The sequence below is a fragment of the Macaca fascicularis genome, chromosome 3, assembly GCF_037993035.2.
Source record: "Macaca fascicularis isolate 582-1 chromosome 3, T2T-MFA8v1.1".
NCBI classification, from domain to species: Eukaryota; Metazoa; Chordata; class Mammalia; order Primates; family Cercopithecidae; genus Macaca; species Macaca fascicularis.
Window position 1 is genome coordinate 182,552,435 of NC_088377.1, and position 23,170 is coordinate 182,575,604.

The 23,170-nt window shown below is 39.2% G+C and overlaps 1 protein-coding gene and 1 non-coding gene across 9 annotated transcripts in view; one reads left to right on the plus strand and one right to left on the minus strand.

The window, feature by feature from the left end:
- The window catches only part of BRAF (B-Raf proto-oncogene, serine/threonine kinase), a 203,090-nt gene that overhangs the window by 156,880 nt on the left and 23,040 nt on the right, over positions 1 to 23,170 (minus strand). The window lies entirely within an intron of this gene.
- On the plus strand, positions 3,309 to 3,415 carry LOC123572550 (U6 spliceosomal RNA). The gene has a single exon (XR_006697122.1). It is a non-coding gene; the product is annotated as a U6 spliceosomal RNA (small nuclear RNA).

Consider the following 23,170-nt stretch of genomic DNA (forward strand, 5'->3'; position numbering starts at 1 on the left):
GGCCACTGCACTCCAGCCTGGGCAAAAGCGCGAGACTCTGCCTCAAAAAAAAAAAAAAAAAAAAAAAAAATTAGCTGAGCATTGTGGTGCGTGCCTGTGGTCCCACCTACTCAGGAAGCTGGGGCAGGAGGATTACTAGAGCTCAGGGGTTCAAGGGTGCAGATAGCTATGATCACACCACTGCACACCAGCCTGGGCAACAGAGTGAGACCCTGTCTCAAAACAAAAAAAGCACACACACATAAAAAACAAAAGAGAACATTAATCTTCCTTGTACATCATCAGAGTGTACCTGGGTGACCAGGTACATTGTCAATGAGTAGTAATATGTTGGAAGGGATATTTTTTTCTTCTGAGCAGTGGGTCTCAACAGTGGGCTTAAAATAATCAGTAAATCATGCTGTAAAAAAATGTGCTGTCATCCAGGCTTCATTGTTCCATTTACAGAGCACAAACAGAGTAAATTTTGCAGAATTCCAAAGGGCCCTAGGATTTTTGGAATGATAAATGAGCACTGGCTTCAACTTAAAGTCACCAGCTGCATTAGCCTCTAATAACAGAGTCAGCCTGTCCTTTGAAGCTTTAAAGCCAGTCACTGACTTAAAGGAATGTTGCGGCTGGTTTGATCTTCTATCCAGATCACTAAAACTTTCTCCATATCAGCAATTAGGCTGTTCTGCTTGCTTGCTTTTTTTAAATTAACAGAAACGAGGTCTCACTATGATGGCCAGGCTGGTCTCGAACTCCTAGCTTCAAGTGATCCTCCCACCTTGGCCTCTTAAAGTGCTAGGATTACAGGCATGAGCATGTTTTGCTTTCTTATCGTTCATGTATTCGCTGGAGTAGCACTTGTAGTTTCCTTGCAAAACTTTGCCTTTACATTTACAACCTGGCTGTCTGGCACAAAAGGAATAGCTTTTTGACACGCCTTCTTCACTAAGCTTAATCATTTCTAACTTTTGATTTCAAGAGACATGTGACTCTTGGTTTCACTTGAATACTTAGAGGCCATTGTAGGGTTATTAATTGGCCTAACTTCAACATTGTTGTGTCTCAGGGCATGGGGAGGCTGGAGAAGAGTTGGGGAAACAGCCAGCCAGTGGAGCAGTGAGAACACACACATCATTTACTGATTAAGTTCACTGCCTTACATGGGTGTGGTTTGTGGCACCCCAAAACAATTACAATAGTATCATGGAAGATCACAGAACACCAAAACGGATAAAATTTGAAATATTTCAAGAATTACTAAAAGGTGACACAGAGACACAAAGTGAGCATGTGCTGTTGGAAAAATGGTGCCAACAGACTTGCTTGATGTAGGGTTGCCACCAATCTTCAATTTGTTAAAAACAAACAAACAAAAAAACACATCTGTACAGTACAATAAAATGAAACATAATAAAACAAAGTATGCCTATTATTCTACATATAATTCCTGCAATGCTTTACAGTTGTTATACAAAGAAAAAAAATGCCTACAATCCTCTCTATTGGGTGGCAAAAACCAAAATTACTTTTGCACCAACCTAATATTTAAAATGAAAGCAATTTATAGGTCCAAACCTGTGAGTCGCTTTAGCCAACTTTGAGATCATCTCAAATGAGAAATAAAATGAGAAATAACTATTATTTCTTTATCAAAGTATCTTTTTTTTTTTTTTTTTTTGAGATGGAGTCTTGCTCTGTCACACAGGCTGGAGGGCAGAGGTGTGATCTCGGCTCACTGCAACCTCTGCCTCCCAGGGGTTCAAGCAATTCTCCTGTCTCAGTCGCCTGAGTAGCTGGGACTACAGGCGTATGCCACCACGCCCAGCTAAGTTTTGTATTTTTAGTAGAGACTGGGTTTCACCATGTTGGTTAGGCTGGTCTCAAACTCCAGACCTTAGGTGATCTACCTGCCTCAGCCTCCCAAAGTGCTGGGATTACAGGCATGAGCCACAGCACCTGGCTCTAAGTATCTGTCTTTAGAAAGGACCTATCTTTGGCTGGGCGCAGTGACTCACACTTGTAATCCCAGCACTTTGGGAGTCCGAGGCGGGTGGATCACCTGAGGTCAGGAGTTCGAGACCAACCTGCCCAACATGGAGAAACCCTGTCTCTACTAAAAATACAAAATTAGCCGGACATGGTGGTGCATGCCTGTAATCCCAGCTACTCAGGAGGCTGAGGCAGGAGAATTGTTTGAACCCAGGAGGTGGAGGCTGCAGTAAGCCGAGATTGCGCCACTGCTCTCCAGCTAGGAAACAAGAGCAAAACTCCATCTCAAAAAAAAAAAAAAAAAAAAAAGGACCTATCTTCTTCAAAAAAAGAGTATCAAAAGGATAATTTTCTTATGGCTTTCTGCTATGAATACCAAAGCAGTCAGTTGATCTTCTTATCTCTTGGCAAACATTCTGCACTGGGATCTTGAGGATTCTTTCACTGGCTTACTATCTTTAATGTAGTTAATATTTTTCAACCTTGGAACATGGAATCACTCCCAAGATGCTCTACCTTGTCTTATCTCACTGGATCCTATTTACTCACACCATATGACACCACATGTTCTCCCCACAGGGCAATTTTGTTTTTCCTCTATGGTACCTTTATTTATTTTTCCAGTTAGCCATGTAAGCTTTCTCAGGCTTGGCCTTTAATCTGTAGTATACATCTTTTTAAGGCTTCTAAAAATGTGTTTTCAAGAATCTCTAGTTAATTAATATTATTCATTTAGTAAATGTGAGGCACTTTTGCAGTGCCAGACACATAAAACTCTACCCTATCCGTAAATCATCTACACTGTAATATAGAGCTACTTATTTAAAATATTCTAAGCTCACCTTTTCTGTTCCTTTTTCTAAAGATGAATAACCATACAACAGATCATTCTGGCTTTCTGCCTTCTGATACACTGAATGGTGAATATGTCCTTGAATGACGATTGTTATATCCTGATTTATCCACAGACCTCTCTGCTCACTAACTGAAACTAACCCGAGTATGTATATGCTGTGTATATAAAATAAAAAGAATTACCATTTTATGGATCGTCTCTGTTCTGGTCACTTATTAATCAGGTCATATAACATTAGTTCATTAAATCATTACACCACAGTAAGATAAAATGTATTCCATGTTACACATAAATAATGGTAAGGTTTAGCAAGATAAGTAATCTTCCCAGCTTCATACCAAAGAGGAATTTGAATCAAGTTCTATTTCCTACAGCAATCAGAAATAAGACGGTATTTCCAACAAAGGTTTCAACCAAACCACAACTTAAAGAAAGAACGGGCATCTACAGTAGACTTTGATAACAAAATCTGGTGCTTGCTTCAGCAGCACATATACTAAAATTGGAATAATACAGAGAAGATTAGCATGGCCCTTGCCTAAGGATGACATGTAAATTCATGAAGCACTCCATATTTTTAAAAATTAAAAAATTTTTAAATTAAAATTTTTTTTAAAAAATCAGATTCAACCAACAAACTCATTATATAAAAAGAATTGTAGTTTTTGGAAATATGGAGAAAACCACACTCCTAATTTTTAGAACGTAAGTGTTTAACGGAGACATAAGATATCTTTCACTTCTCTAGAAGCCCCCAATTTAAATAAGATCCCCATTACAGGGATTCTCATTTTGGTTTCACAATCTCTGTGTGTGTGTGTGTGTGTGTGTGTGTGTGTATAAACATAATTTTATTTTTTTTTGAGATAGGGTCTCACTCTGTAGCCCAGGCAAGAATGCAGTGCATGACCATGGCTCCCCACAATCTCAAACTCTGGGCTGGGCTCAAGTGGTTCTCTCACCTCAGCCTCCCAAGTAACCAGGACTACAGGCACACACCATCATGCCTGGCTAATTTTTAAATTTTTTGTAGAGACAGGGTCTTGCTATGTTGGATCTTCCTGCATTGGCCTCCCAAAGTGTTGGGATTACAGGTGTTAGCCACCACACTTGGCCCTTTTATATTCTTAAAAATTATGGAGGACCCTAGAAAGCTTTTATCTATGTAGTTTATTGCTATCAGTATTTACCACATTAAAAATTATAACCAAGAAATGTTTAAAATTCACTTTAAAATGACAAGAAAACTAATTAACAAAAGTGATCTATTTTTTAATGAAAAAAATAACCACATTTTCCAAAACATCAAAAAACAATGAGAAGGCAAAGTGGCCTATTCATTTTTATTTATTTATTTATTTTGAGACACAGTCTTGCTCTTGTCACCTAGGCTGGAGTGCAATGGCACGATCTCAGCTCACTCCAACCTCCACCTCCTGAGTTTAAGCGATTCTCCTGCCTCTGAGCCTTCCGATTACAGGGAGGGATTACAGGCGTGTGCTACCACACCTGGCTACCGTATTTTTGGTAGAGACAGGGTTTCATCATGTTGGCCAGGCTGGTCTTGAACTCCTGACCTCAAGTGATCTGTCCACCTCGGACTCCCAGAGTGCTGGGATTACAGGTGTGAGCCACCGTGCCCGGCCCCAAAGTGGCTGTTTTTAAATTTTTTTTTTTTTTTTTGCCAATTTCTTTAACGTCTGTCTTAACAAAAGATACCTGGATTCTCCCACCTTCTGTATTCAATTTGTTGCAATATCATAAATCCTATTACTACTATATACTCACGAGAACGAAAATGAAAAGGCAAATAGTATCTTAGTAGGATTATGAAAATAATTTTGACCTCAAGGGCCTTATTAGGGTTTCAGAAACCTGCAGGCACCCTTTACTATCCCTTCATACCTCTTATTAACATTTAGTTACATATTTGTGCCCAGATTTCCTTCAAGGTCTGTGTTAGAATGTAGATTCCACAAATGTGGCAACTGTGTCTATTTTTACATGTGGATATGTCCATAATGTCTACACATAGTACCTGGCACATAATCGGTTACGCAGAAATCTACTGAATAATATACTATAATGTGATATTAATAAGAACTACTATGGTTAAAAGAAGATAAATGGGCAGTATCAATCTGGAGGCAAATTTGGAAGGCTTCATTCATATTTGATCTGGATCCTAAACAATGAGTAGGGTTTTGTTAAGTGTGTGGGGGAGTAAGAGTATTCTAGCCATAGTAAACAATCATCAGTGGCATCAGGGTACAGGGCATGTTCATGATACTCACTGCAATAGTTTGGTATGGTTATAGCATAGGTGAGTAAGAGTTTGGGAGAGGATAAAGATAATAAGAGTAGGCTGAAAAATCTTCAACAGAGTTTGGATTTTATTTTAGAGACAAGGACCAAATGTCCTTAAACACCCATTGTTTCAGTTCCTCACACCACCCTTTATTAGATGGGCTTAGATAAGTTTATTCTAAATCTTATTCTGCTCATACTTTCTTCACAGGGTAATGGTAATAGCCTATGACATAATCACTTCATGTGTTACCTTGTTTACCGTCATGACTCTAGTTAAAATTATCATCCTTTCTCTCTGACCTACTACTTAAAAAGGAATTCTAACTGGTTTCCTCACTTCTTTTGCTCTAACTCCCATTCTAGTCTCATCCACTCTGTAGTCAGAGTAGAATCTGTAAAACACATAACTGATTCACAACACTTCCCTTCCTTAAACCCTTTAATGGCTCCCCAGTCACTCAGAATAAAACCTCAACTTCTTAGTATAGAGTGCAAGATGTGAAAAGATCTCATCCCAGCCTACCTCCGGCCTCATCAGGCACTATTCACTCTATGCCATACTCAATAAGCTTCCACAATTTCAGAAGCAGAGCAGAGCCTTCACACATGCTATTCCTTCTTCCTGGAACACTCTTTGCCTAGCACTTTTCTAAACTAAGCACAGCTTCTTCAGATAGTTTAAATCTAACTTTCTCAAAGAAGTCTCTCCTCATCACCCTCCTGCCAATCTATATTTGATCCTCATTGAGCTCTCACATCACCCCGTATTTTTTCTTTTGGCACATAACACAATTCAGAATTCGTGTGTGTGTGTACATACGTACTTTTTTAAATAATTTGTTTAACGAACATCTGATTGCAGAGACCACATCTAAGCCCAGGACATAAGTAATTTTTAATGTAGTTTTTATTGTTATAAATGGCTTTTGTTCTGATTAGACATTATATTTCAGGATGTTTAATCTGGCAATAATGTTTATGTTAACCAACAAGCCAGAGAGGTACTGGAGGCAGGGAATCCCATTAAAAGCATGCTACAATTATAGGCAAGAAGTAATGAGAGTCTGAACTACTGCTAAGGAATACTCTCACAACAACCCTGTAAGGTAGCAAGGAGGAAGCCATGGTTTTGAGTAAATGACCATTTCAAAACAGAAAGTTTGAAAACTTTGTATAATAATTCAGCTACAAGTTGAGACAACCAGGTAAGTAAGCAGGCTGCTGAGAGAATCTGTAGTTCCAACTCCACAAGTAAATCAACACAATTCCAACACTGGTGTGGCACAAAAGAAGCCCCTACAGTCAATGTAATTATGCCTAGTGGCTAGTTAACTGAAAAGGTCAGTTAAATCAGGGAATCATAAGCAATGGTAAACACTGACCTTAAACGTTTTAACTTAAAACTGTAAAATGAACATTCATTCTCTAATCTTTGATATAGGACCAACAGTCTTCCTTTAAATATGATTCACACCTAATCTGACCACAAATATTTTTTGAAATGGAGAACATCAGTTAACCTGATGACTTGGTTAGGTGGAGGTCAGTTCAGAGAGCTAAAATTACTTTTCCCTTTTCAGTAATATGGCTGCAGTGACACAAATTGAACAGTAAGTTACAATGTGATGGCCAAACAAGTCATTTACAAAATAGGTATGCACATACACCTGAAGGCCCATAGGAAAACTCTTTGTTGGGGATATAGGTAGGCTACATTATTTAGTTAACGTGTTCATCTAGAAAATTAGAAAAAGTAAGCATTTAATATTTATTTTTTGAGATGTAGGGTTTCACTCTGTACCCAGGCTGGAGTGCAGTGGTGTGATCACAGCTCATTACAGGCTCAAACTTTTGGGCTCAAGCAATCCTCCCACCTTGGCCTCCCAAGTAGCTGGGACTACAGATGCATGCCACCATGCTTGTTTATTTATTTTTTTTTTTTTTGAGACAGAGTCTCGCTGTGTCACCCAGGCTACAGTGCTGTGGCATGATCTTGGCTCACTGCAACCTCCTGGGTTCAAGCGATTCTCCTGCCTCAGCCTCCCAAGTAGCTGGGACTACAGGCGCATGCCACCACGCCTGGCTAATTTTTTATATTTTTAGTAGAGATGGTGTTTCACTGTGTTTAGCCAGGATGGTCTCGATCTCCTGACCTTGTGATCCGTCCACCTCAGCCTCCCAAAGTGCTGGGATGACAGCCATGAGCCACTGTGCCTGGCCTCGGCATTTAATATGGCACCTATTTACATAGGCACCCTAACTTAGGGTTAGTATCAGAGATGTGACACATGCAGTCAAGAGGTCTGCTGAAGACTGGGCATTCCATATGGCAGAACACTTGACAGGGGCTCTCCTCTTGCATTTATCTCATTGTGACATACTATGACTCCCATATATTGATTTAAGTAAATGTATGGATTATGTTACCAAGCTTAAACTAAACCTTATATAATGGATAAGTGACTTAAAAGAATTCCTACAAACAGACCTTAAACTTCATACTGAAGAAAACATTATTGCTGCTAGAGGGAAAAAAAATCAAAGTTAACACTTACCCTACTCTAGTACAAGCTGTTTGTCATCCATAATACAGGATAAAAACAATGATCTAGCGGGCACGGTGGCTCACACCTGTAATCCCAGCACTCTGGGAGGCTGAGGCGGGCAGATCACCTGAGGTCGGGAGTTTGAGACCAGCCTGACGAATATGGAGAAACCCTGTCTCTACTAAAAGTACAAAATTAGCAGGGTGTGGTGGTGGGCACCTGTAATTTCAGCTACTCAGGGGGCTGTGGCAGGAGAATCGCTTGAACTCGGGAGGTGGAGGTTGCAGAGAGCCAAGATTGCGCCATTGCACTCTAGCCTGGGCAATAAGAGCAAAACTCTGTCTTTAAAAAAAAAAAAAGAAAACAAAACAAAAACAAAAACAATGATCTAATCTAGTGGTTCTTAACCAGAAGCAATTTTGCCCCTCAAGACATTTGGAAATGTCTCATGGCATTTTTAATGTTTCTACTGGGGGGTACTACTGGCATCTTGTGAGCAGAGGCCAGGGAAGCTGCTAAACATCCTACCATGCATAGTATTATTGCCCCACCCAAAATGCCACTTTTACAGTGGCCCTCCATACCTGCAAGTTCTGCATCCTAGGATTCACCCAACTGCAGATCAAAACCCCACAAGCAAGAATCATATCCATTACAAAACATCAACAGCACCAATGTTGAGAAACCCTAATCTAATAATCTCTGACAAGAAACTGGCTTTTAAAAAATTATCCAGGTTACTTAATCTCTGACAAGAAACTGGCTATTTTAAAAAAATTATCCAGGTTACTTAAAATATGAATTTGTATACACTATTATAACAAAGCTTGGCCTAATGGTATGTTATAACTTGAAACACTAGCTAAAGACCAAAACACCCTTCATAATTTTAAACTTGTATCATTTTTAGCTTAGCGTTAAAAAAATTCATTTAACAAGTTCATATTTTATAAAGTATTACCATTTTCTTCAGTGGTACACATATAGCGTAAATAAAACAGATATGTACCAGGGGTAATGTGGTCAATTTTTTCTTTTAATGATACAGCACAAAATTTTTAAGTCCAGAGACTACTGACTCAAATAACTGAAGCTAATAGATACCAGTGTATTAATACAAGCAAGTTTATGAAAATTCTAATTTAAAATCCTAACTAAAAGAAAAAAGAAATGAAGAAGAAAAAGAACCTAGTAAAGAAATGTTTTATTTTCTAGGACTACCACAGCCCAGGGTACTAAGGAGATTCAAGACAGTAATCCAAATTCAAACCATCAGTCAAAAGTCAGTGAGGACTGCCAAAAGGTATAAGGAGAGCAACATGAGCTGTCAACTGTGGTTAATAATCTCATGAAAATACAAGGTTGGACGTTATACGATAGGAAGCAGGGGGCTCTTAGCATATGAGTTAACAGCATGGACTCTAGAGTCACAATGTCTGAGTCCAAGTCCCAAATCTTCCACTCAAGCAATGTGCCCTTAGGCAAGCTGCATAACCTTTCTAAACCTATTTCCACTACAAAATGGGAATTACAGTATCTAACTCTTAGGGTTGTGGTGAAGATTTATGGTCAGGCATAGTAGTTAAGAGTACAGACTTTAAGAATTCCAGCTCTTGGCCGGGCGCGGTGGCTCAAGCCTGTAATCCCAGCACTTTGGGAGGCCGAGACGGGTGGATCATGAGGTCAGGAGATCGAGACCATCCTGGCTAACACGGTGAAACCCCGTCTCTACTAAAAATACAAAAAATTAGCCAGGCGTTGTGGTGCATGCCTGTAGTCCCAGCTACTCGGAGGCTGAGGCAGGAGAATAGCGTGAACCCAGGAGGCGGAGCTTGCAGTGAGCCAAGATGGTGCCACTGCACTCCAGCCTGGGCGACAGAGCAAGACTCTGTCTCAAAAAAAAATAAAAAAAGAATTCCAGCTCTTGTCACTTAGCTTTGTAACCTTAGGCAAATTACTTAACCCCCAAGTGTCAGTTTCTTGACATATCCCTATTATTTGAATGATACAAACTTCATGGATTTGACCAGAGAATCAAATGGAATCCTCAGTGCCTAGCACAAAGTAAATAATAAACTGAAATAATAAATGAATTAAGTATCCAGTTCATTATTTTTAATCATAAAATTAAGTGGCACATTATTATTATAAAACTTTTTTGGGGATAATCTCTGTAGTTCTACAATGACTATCTTTTAAACACCTAATGATAGATATTCTTCTGTCAGCCAATAAATATTTACCAAATCTCTACTACGTGCTCAGGTTCATACCAAGAGTTGAGGATACAGTGGTGAGCAAGACTGACACATTCCTATAGCCCTCAGAGAACTCACATACTCCATTTTTTTTCTAAGCTAAAAATCCCTACTTCTTTCACTGTTCTTCAATGACTTAGTAACTTCTCACTCTTAAGTTTACTGACTTCCCAAAATGCTACATATCAGTGTCTCACTAAATGACATTTCAATCTTGACTTCAGATTAAAAATCACCTTGGAAGCTTTTAAAAATCCAGATGCCAAGGCCTCACTCTCAAAAACCAGAACCTCTGAGGAAGGGCCCCAGCCATCTGTACCTTCTGAAGTTCTCCAGGTACTTCTGATGTGCAGGCAAGGTCAAAACCCAAATAAAACACTACTTTAACATCTGTCATCCATACCTGAACAAAAGGAAGCATATTTTAATTTTCTATTATGGGAGTAAAATGAGATTATTTCCCACAATTGCACAAGATTATTAATGCAATCTAAGCAACAGTTTTTTAAGAGTCATACCACAATTCTGATTTAAAAGTACAACTTAATTTATTAATGTATTCATGTAACATGCATTTTTTAAAAGACTAATTATATATCATGTACCAAGGATACAAAATGTCTTTGCCCTCAAAGATTTGAACTCGCAGTACAGTGGAGGTATAGAGTTATAGACTCCTACACTACAAAGTGGTTACTTCAAATAATCAAGATGTGCCTAAAATACTATGAGAGTACCACGCATAGAAAATGAGAGGGTGTAGGGTAGAGGGGAAAACAAAAGTACTTAGAGAAAGCTTCTGGAAAAGATAACCAGGACTAAATTCTAAAGGATGAGTAAAAGTGATGAGTTCAGTTTTCTCCAAAGGAGTATACAGTCATCCCTCCATATCCACAAGGGATTGGTTCCAGGACTCTCCCCTACAATACAATGATCCTTGGATACTGAAGTCTCTTATATAAAAAGGGAGGGATTTGTATATAACTTACTCTACATATACTTTAATCATCTCTAGATTACTTATAATGATGAATACAATGTAAATGTTATATAAATAGTTGTTATACTGTATTATCTTGTATTTGTATTACTTTTTACTGTTTTCCTAATACTTTTGATCCACAGTTGTGTGAATTCTAGGATGCAGAACTTGCAGATATGGAGGGCCACTGTAAAAGTGGCATTTAGAGTGGGGCAATTCTTTGCTGTGTAGGACTTTTAGTGCATTGTGTTCCTTGATCTGTGGGCATTAAATCCCAAATAGCATCCTCCAGTCATGACAACCAAAATATTTCCAGATGCCTCTCGGCAGGGCAAGTTATCAATCACCTCAGAAACCAATGGAAAAAAAAAATTGGGTGGTGGGGAGAAGATGAAGGAAGAGAGCATTCTAGGACAAAGGGCCAGAAAACAACAGGAAAAATCCTGAAAAATGCAAGGGTTTGATTGGTATTAAACAGCATTTCCCTAAAATGTTTCAAAGAATATTAGCATATACTACACACAAGCAATGTTCCATAGCCAAGGAAGTTTATACAATTCTAATTTAGACAAAGTTAAGGCCAGGTGCAGCGGCTCATGCTGTAATCCCAGCACTTTCGGAGGCCAAGGCAGGTGGATCATTTGACGTCAGGAGTTCAAGACCAGCCTGTCCAACATGGTGAAACCCCATCTCTACTAAAAATATTTTAAAACAATTAGTCGGGTGTGATGGCACGCACCTGTAATCCCAACTACTTGGAAGGCTGAGGCAAGAGAATTGCTTGAGCCCAGGAGGTGGAGGTTGCAGTGAGCCGAGATTGTTCCACTGCACTCCAGCCTAGATGACAGAGCAAGACTCTGTGTGAAATAAATAAATAAATAAACAAACAAACAAAGGTAAGTTTCTTTACTACAGTTCTTCTCAACTATTACTATGCTAATATCCAACTATGAAATCCCAAAAGGGGACCTATATAATATAGTACAGGGTATCACCTGCTTGCCAAATCAATTCAGATACTTTTTAGATGAATCCTTTAACATGTGAAATACAGAAATCAAACAAGATTTAGATAACACAGTTTCCCCCCTCATTTGAGCTTAGAAACTCAACAGGTTAGACGAGGAACATTTAAAATTTCCCAAAATCGTAAACTATGGAAACCATCTTTGGGAGAACACTTTGAATATTCAGTATCCACAATATAAACTTTAGGAAATACTGTGCTAGAGCATTTAGTACACAGCAAGGATGGTTGATAGACGTGGGTAGGGGCAGAGAGGTAGGAAAGGGCAAGATCACAGAGGACCTGAAATATGACATTTTACGAGTTCTTTTCTGGTTTAGATTTTGTTTTTAAAGTGAAACACAGACCTCCCTGTCTTTACTTCCCCACCGCGAAATGATCAAGGGAACAAAACAATACATGAGATCACATCACATAAAATAAAAGCAGTTACACTTTGCTAGAGGAGAGAACTGATAATTTTTAATTTTAAATTTATGTTGGGAACCAGTTCCTTTTTGAGAATTAACTATTGAACATAAGATATAAAAGGTTAAAAGCTAAAGGCAGCTGAGCAGAATAAGTTAAAAATCAAATCATCAAACAGGAATTTATCTGATGTCCAACTTCACTATAAACCTTACCCATCTCCTGCCTGGATGGAGTCTTCATCCTGACTGAATGATGGGCTTGGCCCAAAATGGCAGGAAGGGGGAAAAAGACATTAAAAATGGAGGAGTGATGTATTCCCAGGGTAGAGAACACAACAGATTTGGTGAACGAGCTTTCTGAGACAAGATGTCTGAGAAAAAGGTTATGCCTGCTTGGGCTTATTCTCCCTGCTGTTCCCCATAACTTTTTTTTTTTTTTTTTTTTTTTTGAGACGGATTCTTGCTCTGTCACCCAGGCTGGAGGGCAGTGGCACGATCTCGGCTCACCGCAAGCTCTGCCTCCGGGGTTCATGCCGTTCTCCTGCCTCAGCCTCCCGAGTAGCTGGGACTACAGGCGCCCACCACCGCGCCCGGCTAATTTTTTGTATTTTTAGTAGAGACGGGGTTTCACCATGTTAGCCAGGGTGGTCACGATCTCCTGACCTCGTGATCTGCCCACCTCGGCCTCCCAAAGTGCTGGGATTACAGGCGTGAACCACTACGCCCGACCCCCATAACATTCTTAAGCAAAGAGCAACCTCAAATAGAAATACTCTGCTCAAAGACAACAAGGATGACTAATAAAAAGAAACAACCCAGCAAAGGGCCTGTGAGGAGAAATGTTAACAATCCCACCCCTCCACACCACCAATAAAACAGAGCAGGGGATGACAGAAAAAACATAATAGGCAAAGACAGATAAACACCAAAAGTCAGTCAAGGAAACAAAAGAACTGTCTGATATATCCCCATCTATCACTAACAAATGCATTTTAGGGGGGAAAAAAATGACTGAAAAAACTAAATTGAAGAACAGATGAAATGGAAGATGAGGCAGGAGACAGTGGCTCACTCCCGTAATCCCAGCACTTTGGGAGGCCAAGGTGAATTTGAGACCAGTCTGGCCAACATGATGAAACCCTGCCTCTACAAAAAAACACAAAAAATTAGCCAGGTGTGGTAGCACATGCCTGTAGTCCCAGCTAACCGAGAGGCCGAGATGGGAGGATGGCTTAAGCCCAGGAGGCAGAGGTTGCAGTGAGCCAAGATCACAACACTGCACTCCAGCCTGGGTGACAGACCCAGACCCCGTCTCAAAAAAAAGAGGAAATGAAAAGTCAGCTAGCAGGGTTCAAGAAAGAAATGGAAGGTAATAAAAAGACCACTTCAGAAATGAAGGCCACAGTGGAAACAGAAAGAAATGGCTGAAGAAGAAAAAAGGAAGCCATCCTTCAGAAAAAACAGAACTACTTGACAGAAAAATCGAGCTAATGAAAACATCAATAAAAGAGCAGAATCGGAAATCAAGAAGTCATAGTTTTAAAGAATTACAGGTGAATATTAATCCCATTGAAACATGTAACTCTGAGACTTAAGGATAAAGTAAAAAATAATGCATTTGTTTCATTGACAAGGTTTATATCCCACATGAAGGGATGGAAAAAAATTTTTGTTAATGGTAGCTGGGGCAAGGGAGGTATAAGTGCACTGGTTTTCTTATCTTTATTAGCAAGGAGTTAAAATAATCCTGAGTATTTTCACAAATCAAGAAATGGATATTAAATCTATGAAGGTAGTAAGAGAATAAGACTTATGAACCATCAAAAACGATCAGATGGGAAACACACACATATCCATAAGAGACAAAGCCCCCAAAGAAAAATATAATCAATAATGTGGAAGAACTGCCTTATCAACAAAATATAAATGAGATAAGCTCATCTATTTAAAAAATTTTAAAAAGAAACTTGGCTCACAAACCAAAGCCCTGAACAAATGCTGTATATAACATCTACATCTAAAACTCACTCAGAAAAGTTGAAAATAAAAAGATGGGCCCAGAGGTTACTTAAAGCCTAACGAACTTACTTTCAAGAAACACTTTCTTTGGTCTGATATAAAAACTGGCCAAAATCACAGAAAACTCTAGAAAACGAAGCAGCTCTTGATACCGAAACTATGGAACAGCTCAGAGAGCTATAGACTAAGCTCACTTATAAACACAGAGGACAGGAGAAATAAAGATGTCTGTTATCATTACAATTATCAAATCTTACATGGGAGGCCCTAGCCAGTGCTTTAGAATAAGGGGTGGGGGGAAGACAAATGAAGATAGGAAAATAAAAAGATAAAACAATCATTATTTGTACTTATGAGTGTTACTTAACAATCCAGGACAATCCATTGATAAACTTAAGTAACAAATGTTCTGTTAACAATCAGATATAACATCTATGTACTAAAGAGTCAACAGATTTCCCATATACCACCACCAATAAGAAAATTTAAATTTTAATTGATAAGTGTACATATTTACAGAGTACACATACTGATGTTTAATACACAGTAACTAACATATCCATCATCTCAAACATTTGTCATTTCTTTGTGTTAGGAACATTCAATATCCTCCTCCTAGCTATATGAAACTATGTATTATTAACTATAGTTATCCTATGCTACTACAGAACACTAGAACTTATTCCTTTATCTAGTTGTAATTTTGTATCAATTAATAAATCTTCCCAGAGCTTCCACTCTACCCCTACTACTCCCAGCCCGAGTATCCTCTGTTTTGCTTTTCACTTCTATGAAATCAACTCTTTTAGGCCAGGCGCGGTGGCTCAAGCCTGTAATCCCAGCACTTTGGGAGGCCGGGACGGGCGGATCACGAGGTCAGGAGATCGAGACCATCCTGGCTAACACGGTGAAACCCCGTCTCTACTAAAAAATACAAAAAACTAGCCAGGCGAGGTGGTGGGCGCCTGTAGTCCCAGCTACTCGGGAGGCTGAGGCAGGAGAATGGCGTGAACCCGGGAGGCGGAGCTTGCAGTGAGCTGAGATCCAGCCACTGCACTCCAGCCTGGGCGACAGAGCGAGACCCCGTCTCAAAAAAAAAAAAAAAAAAAAAAAAGAAATCAACTCTTTTTAGCTTCCACATAAGACTGAGAACATGCAGGGTTTAACTTTCTTTTGCTGGCTTATTTCACTTAACATGATGTCCTCCAGTTTCAATCATGTTGCTGCAAATGACAGGATTTTTCCTTTTTATGGCCGAATAGCATTCCCTTGGATAAATAACCACATTTTCTTTACCCGCTCTTCTGTTGCTGAACACCTAAGCTGAGTCCATATCTTGGCTACTGTGAATAGTGCGCTGCAATAGACATGGGGATGCAGATGTCTCTTCAATGTACTGACTTCCTTTTCTCTGGGTAAATGGCCAGTAGTGGGATTGCTAGATCACAGGTAACTAACTCTAATATTTGTAGTTTTCTGAGGAACCTCCATACTGTTCTCCATAGTGGCTGTATTAGTTTACATTCCCAGAAAAAGAGCGTGCAAGAGTTCTCTTTCCTCTGTATCTTCACCAGCATTTTTAATTTTTTGTCTTCTATATAACAGCCATTCTAACTGGGGTGAGAAGATACCTCATTGTGGTTTTGATTTGCATTCCCCCAAGTTTTCCTCTAACAGTTTTATAGCAGCCATCCTAACTGGGGCCAGATGATACCACACTGTGGTTTCATCTTGTACTTTTGGGTCTTACAGGTAGGTCTTTGATCCATTTTGAGTTGATTTTTGTATAGGGTGAGAGGTGGGGTTCTAGTTTCATTCTTCCGTATATGAATATCCAGTAAAAAAATATATATGTTTCTAAACATCTCATTCACAATAGCACTAAAAGATTCTCACAAATAAAACCAACCCTCTACATCCAAAAGGATGAAAACATTATGTAGAAAACTACAAACCTTTTTTAAGGAAAAAAAAACAGAGCTGGGAGTGGGGGCTCATGCCTATAATCCCAACACGTTGGGAGGCTGAGGCGGGCAGATTACCTGAGGTCAGAAGTTTGAGACCAGCCTGGCCAACATGGTGAAATCCTGTCTCTACTAAAAATACAAACACGTGGGCCAGGTGCGGTGGCTCACTCCTGTAATCCCAGCACTTTGGGAGGCCGAGGCGGGTGGATCACCTGAGGTCAGGAGTTTGAGACCAGCCTGACCAATATGGTGAAACTTCGTCTCTACTAAAAATACAAAAATAAGCCAGGCATGGTGGTGTGCACCTATAGCCCCAGCTACTAGGGAGGCTGACAGGAGAACTGCTTGAACCTGGGAGGCAGAGGTTGCAAGAAGCCAAGATTGTGCCACTGCACTCCAGCCTGGGTGACAGAGCGAGAGTCCATCTAAAAAAAAAAAAAAAAAGGAAAAAAAAGAGACCTAGACAAATTAAGATAAAAACCATGTTCAGGAACTGGAAAACTCAACATTGTGATTATAAATCTCTAATATACATGTCCCTATAGTAACATATAAACTTAATGCAATCACAATGAAAATCCCAATAGTACTTTTTACAGAATTTGACAACCTAATTCTTTTTTTTAACCAAATACCTAGACTTCAAGGACACTGACAATCTAATTCTTCTAATGGTCACATGGAAGAGTGAATGAGCATATGTTTGCACCAAATAAACAAAAGAGACTGGCATTACCAAAACCAAAGATATAAAGTAGTAATGTGGACAAACAGTTATAGACAAGCAGGTTAAGAAATAGCCCAGAATTTGGTTCATGGGAATCTGGTAGAAACGAGAGGTTGCTTTACAAATAAGTGAGAAAAAGACAGTGCACATACGTACAAATGGTGTTGGGAAAATAATTTCCCCCAAGATATCTTCATGTAACAAATACTAGACTGCTTAAATACCTAAACAAAATTTTTTAAATTTATGAGAAGACAATATAGAGAATATGCTTTTAACTCTGAATAAGAAAGATTTCTTTTTTTTTTTTTTTGAGACAGAGTCTCACTCTGTCGCCAGGCTGGAGTGCAGTGGCACTATCTTGGCTCACTGCAACCTCTGCTTCTCAGGTTCAAGCAATTCTCCTGCCTCAGTCTAACGAGTAGCTGGGACTACAGGCGCACATCACCACATCCAGCTACTTTTTGTATTTTTAGTAGAGACGGGGTTTCACCATGTTGGCCAGGATGGTCTCAATCTCTTGACCTCGTGATCTGCCCGCGTTGGCCTCCCAAAGTGCTGGGATTACAGGCGTGAGCCACTGCCCCCGGCCAGGAAAGATTTCATAAATAAATAAATGAATAAATGAAAAGACTGCTAAATCTGACCACATAAACAGTAACAACAACAAACTTCTTTGTAAGGAAAGGCTAGGGCAGGAACAGCGTCTCAAGTCTGTAATTCCACACTTTGGGAGGCCAAGGCAGGAGGATCACTTGAAGCCAGGAGTTCGAGACCTGCCTGCACAACATAGTGAGACTCCATCTCTACAAAAAAAAAAATTTTTTTTGAGATTAGTTGAGCACAGTGGTGTGCATTTGTCCCAGCTACTTAGGAGGCTGAGGCTGGAAGACTACTTGAGCCGAGGAGGCTGCAGTGAGCTATGATTACACTACTGCACTCCAGCCTGGGCCTCAACAGAGTGGGAAGCCTGCCTCTTAAGTAAATAAATAAATAAATAAAAATAAAAATAAAAATAAAAAAGGACTAGAAGGAAGTATTTGACATATGATGGATAAAGAAGACTATCCATAACAGAACACCTAAAAATAAGTTTAAAACAAATAGCATAATCTACAAATGGCATGTCTACAAACAATTTAAGAAAAAACCCAAAGGCTAACACACAAAAATATACTCAACCTCACTAGTAATCAGAGATGAAAATTAAAATGAGATAAACTTTCCCTTTTTTATTATAAAACTACGTAGAGAAGCATTTGCAAAACATCGTTCCATTAAAGCACAACTGTAAAGCAAACCCCACAACCCAAGGTAAGAAACGGCATTGCCAATTATCTTAAAAGTCTCCCATTTGTCCTTCCTCTATCACATCCACTTTCTCTCCTCCCTGAGGTAGTCACTATCACTCACTCTTGTCATCATGATTCCCTTAATTTTTCTTATAATTCTAGTATCTCTACTTACAATTCTAGTACCTATATTTGTATTCCTAAACAATACAGTTAACTACATTTGTTTTTTAAACTGTTTATGAATAGAATCATGTTGCATGTAATCTTTTGTGACTTGGTTCTAAGGTATGACTAATATATTTGTGAGATTCATACATATTGATGCAGGAGCTGTCTGTAGTGTGGTTTTTTTTTCTCAGCTATTTGAACTAGTTTTTTGTTTCATAAGTAAACACACAATGGTATCTACTGCACTACTGAGGAAACTTGAACTTTTTTTCTATCTTGGGGTTAATATGAATAATGCTGTTCTGAGCATTCTTATATACATGCTTCCTACTTCACATATTCACACATTTCTCTATGTCTAAGGCAATGGCTGACTCTCAAAGTATGATTTCTGGACAAGCAGCACCAACATCCCGACCACCCTCCCCCATTCCCCAGCCCGCTCCCTGCGGTAACTTGTTAAAAATGCAATGCAAACTATCAGGCTCCACCCCATTCCTACTTAATCAGAAACTCTAAGGGTGGCCCCAACAGTTGGGTTTAACAAGTCTTCCAGATGACTCTGATGCACACTCAAGAACCATTAGTCCAGGGTAAACGCCTAAGAGTGAGTGGTATTGCTGGTTATAGGATATCCTATTATTTTCCAAAGGATTTTCCCCCAATTTACATTCCCATCCATCAGTGGAAGAAAGTTCAGACTGCTCCATAGCCTCACCAATGCTTAATATTGTCAGATGTTTTCATTTCTGCCAATCTACTTTATATGGCATGGTCTCTCACTGTAGTTTTAATTTCTATTCTCCTAATTGTTAACAAGATTAAGGATCATTTCATATGTTTATCAATCATTTAATTTTTTTTTTTTTTTAAATTCAAATGCCAGCTCAGGATTTTTTACCCTTTTTTCAATTTGGTGTTCTTTGTCTTAGTAATCCATAGGAATTCTTCATGCATTATTTTTCATACCAGTTCATTCTTTATATGTTGTAGTAGGTAGCCTCTAAAATGGCTCCCAATGATCCTCACCTCCTGGTATTTGTGCCTTGTACAAACTCCCCATGAATGTGAGCTGGAGTTACTGCCTTGCTTCTAACAAAAAGAATATGGCAGAAGTGATGGGGTGCCACTTCCAAGACTGAAATACTGTGGTTTCCATCTTGGGTGTTCTCTCTTACTCTCTTCTAGAAAGCTACCGGCTGTGAGGTGACCCTATGAAGAGGCCCATGTGAATAAATTTGAAAGTGGATTTTCTGAGGCCTGCTACATCCACATGATGGAGCACTAAGCAGTCAAGCCTTCAAATGACTGCAGCCATTGACTGATTACAGCCTCAAGGCCCTAAGCCAGAACCATCCAACTAAGCCACTCTCAGATTCCTGACCCACAGAACTGTGAGATAAATGTTATTGCATACTGCTAAGTCTTAGGTAATCACACAACAATAGATAACTAATAGTGTGTGTTATACATATCTTCTATTCCTTGCCTTGTCTTTTCAGTGTCTTAATGGCGCTTAATGAATAGAAGTTTCTATTTTCAATGTAGTCAAATTTGTCCATTTTTTATGGCTAGTGTTTTGAGTTTTAAGAAATCCTTCTCTGCCTTAAATAATGGCCCTTTATTTTTCTAAAAGCTTTCAAGGTTGCCCCTTTTGTATTTAATCTTTAACCTACAAGAAATTGATTTTTATGCATAACAGATGGGGAAGTCTAGCTTCATTTATTTAATATGGTAGGCATTGTTCCAGCAAGTGTATCCTTTCTCAACTAATCTGCCATAGAGCAGGTAGGTGTCCATCCACCTACCCCTATGTAAGAAAATTCATCTACATTATTTAGTATTACCTGCCATTTTGTTATTCAGCTCCTCTTTTTGTTGCTATTTTTTGTTTGCTTGTTTGTTTTTAAGACTGAGTCTTGCTCTGTCGCCCAGGCTAGACGGCAATGGCACAATCTCGGCTCACTGCAACCTTCACCTCCTGGATTCAAGTGATTTTTGGGCCTCAACCTCCTGAGTACCTGGGATTACAGGCGTGCACCACCACAGCCAACTAATTTTGGTAGTTTTAGTAGAGACGGGGTTTCACCATGTTGGCCAGGTTGGTTTCAAACTCCTGGCCTCAAGTGACCCACCTACCTTGGCCTCCCAAAGTGCTGAGATTACAGGCATGAGCCACTGCGCCTGGGTCCCTTTTCTTTTTATAAGTCCCTCAGACACTCCACAGGCTGGGCCTAAAAACCCATGCCTGTCAGACCCTCAAGGTCATCCTCCCTCTCTCCTCAGTCAGGTAACTGCTCTATGGACAGCACTCAGCAGTAGATTCTCCTCTACCTTTCTAACAAAGCCATAGTCCAACTGACACAAATATTAAAGATTATAAGCAAAGCCTATTTCTAAGCTTCCTATGTCAAAAGAAGTTAATAGCAATTAACGAAAGTTTGCATGAAAAAATATGATCAAGAAAAATTTTAAATACAAATATCATATAATAAAATTAGTGTTGTAAGTTTGTTTGTTGGTAGTCCCAGTACTTACCTGTATTTCAGGAAGTGTTCTATTCAAAACCCTAGATATCACTACAAGTGGATCTGAATGCGAGCTTTGGGTGGGAGCCAGATCTCACATTCACCAAGGTAATAACCAAGATGAGCAGTGCCTACCATATAGCATTCAAAATTTGCCAAATAGAAAAAGTCTTTCTACCTTACTGTTTTTAAAGTATATTTTGGCTATTCTTGCCTCTTTAAAACTTCCATGGAAATTGCTGAATCAGGTTGTTAGGTTCCATAGAAAAACCTACAGGAATGTGCATTTGGATTTCAATAAATCCACTATCAGTTTGAGAAATACTAACATTTTTAACATACTCAGTCTTTCAATCCACACTCAGTACATGGTGTGTACTATTTATATAGGTGGTCTGTCTCTAAATAAGGTTTAATTACTCTTCTTTATAAAGATTTTGTACATCTTAAGTATTTAAAATTTAGTTTAAGTATCTCCTTTCCTAGGAAATCTGTCTTCCATCCCCTAAAAGCATATTGAATTGTGCTCCTTTTCTGTGACTCTTCTGCATCTGGGGCACACTTTCATCACAGTACATGGTCCTTAATTCTTTACTTATTTATCTGCTTCTACCACTAAACTGTAAGCTCCTTGAAGACAGACTATCATTCATTTCTATATCCCAGTGCCTAGCATACAACTCAGCACAAAGGTGCTAAATAATTATTTTTTATGCTTAAAAGGAATGAGTAAATTTAACCAATGACTGTAAAGTATAAACTGTATAGGCATGCTTCATTTTATTGTGCTTTGCTTTACTGCTCTGAGCAGATAATGGTTTTTGTTTGTTTTTTACAAACTGAAGGTTGGTGGTAACCCAGCATCGAGCAAGTCTGTTGGCACCATTTTTCCAACAGCATATGCTCACTTCACGTCTCTGTCACATTTCAGTAATTCTCACAGTATTTCAAACTTTTGCAACATTATGATGTCTATTTTGGTGTTTTATGACCTGCGATGTTACTATTGTAATTGTTTTGGGGTGCCACAAACCACACCCGTATAAGGCAGTGAACTTATTCAATGAATGTTGTGTGTGTTCTCACTGCTTCACTGACCAGCTATTGTCCTACCCCTTCTTGGGCCTCCTATTCCCTGAGACACAATATCGAAATTAGGCCAATTAAAAACCCTACAATGACTTCTAAGTGTTCAAGTGAAACCAAGAGTCACATGTCTCTCTTGAGATCAAAAGCTAGAAATGATTAAGCTTAGTGAAGAAGGCATGTTGAAAGGTAGGCCTCTTGTACCAAACAGCCAGATTGTAAATGCAAAGGCAGAGTTTTTGGAGGAAACTGCAAGTACTACCCCAGTGAATACATGAATGATAAGAAAGCAGGCCAGGCACTACGGCTTATGCTTGTAATCCCAGCACTTTCAGTGGCCAAGGTGGGAGGATTGCTTGAGGCCAGGAGTTTGCGATCAGCCTAGCCAACACAGTGAGACCCTCTAAGAATTAAAAGAAAAATAGTTTAAGCAAGCAAAACAACCTAATTGCTAATATAAAGAAAGTTTTAGTGATCTGGATAGAAGATCAAACCAGCCACAACATTTCCCTAAGTCAATGCTTGGCTTCAAAGCTTCAAAGGACAGGATGACTCTTGTTAGAGGCTAATGCAGCTGGTGACTTTAAGTTGAAGCCAATGCTCATTTATCATTCCAAAAATCCTAGGGCCCTTCGGAATTCTGCAAAATTTACTGTCTGTGCTCTGTAAGTGGAACAATGAAGCCTGGATGACAGCACATTCTTTTACAGCATAGCTTGCTGAATATTTTAAGCCCACTGTTGAGACCCACTGCTCAGAAGAAAAGATTCCTTCTAACACATTACTACTCACTGACAATGAACCTGGTCACCCAAGAGCTCTGATGGAGAGGTACAGGAAGATTAATGTTTTCTCACCTGCTAACACATAAATTTTGCAACCCATGGATCAAGAAGTAATTCTGACTTTCAACACTTCATTTAAGAAGTGCCTTTCATTACGCTATAGCTGCCACAGGTATTGTTATTACTCTGATGGATCTGGGTAACATTAATTGAAAGCCTTCTGCAA